Raw genomic sequence first — 463 nt, 5'->3', positions numbered from 1 at the left:
CTAAATTTAAAATATATATATATATATATATATATATAAATATGTAGGTAGATAGATAGATAAATAAAGAGTCATACTTGGTTTCACTCTTGGAGAAACAGCCCTTCACCTACCTGGGATTCAGACTGGAACTGCTCTTCTTGTTTCCTGCTTTTTCAGGTGGTGTTTGTTTTAACTGTTGAAAACCCAGCTTTACAAAGAAAAGCATGTCACTGAAGGGAACAGAGCCTCATCTGATAAGACTGAACCACCTTGAGTGATGGATCGAGTGGTATCTGACGGATGCTGCTGTCCTATCCTCAAAATTTTAAAATATCCTGCTGAGTCTTCCAAGTTCTTGTGGCACACAGGGCACCTCAGGGCACAGCATGGCAATGCAGGGCTGGGTGAAGGAGGATGAAAAAGAGGCATTCTCTGTGGGACTCCTAGTGTTGTGTGGCATACAGACATACTTCTTCTTTTG

Source organism: Marmota marmota, unplaced genomic scaffold (assembly GCF_001458135.2).
Source record: "Marmota marmota marmota unplaced genomic scaffold, marMar, whole genome shotgun sequence".
Lineage (NCBI taxonomy): Eukaryota > Metazoa > Chordata > Mammalia > Rodentia > Sciuridae > Marmota > Marmota marmota.
The sequence above is the reverse complement of the archived record's forward strand: the minus strand, read 5'-3'. Positions refer to the sequence as shown.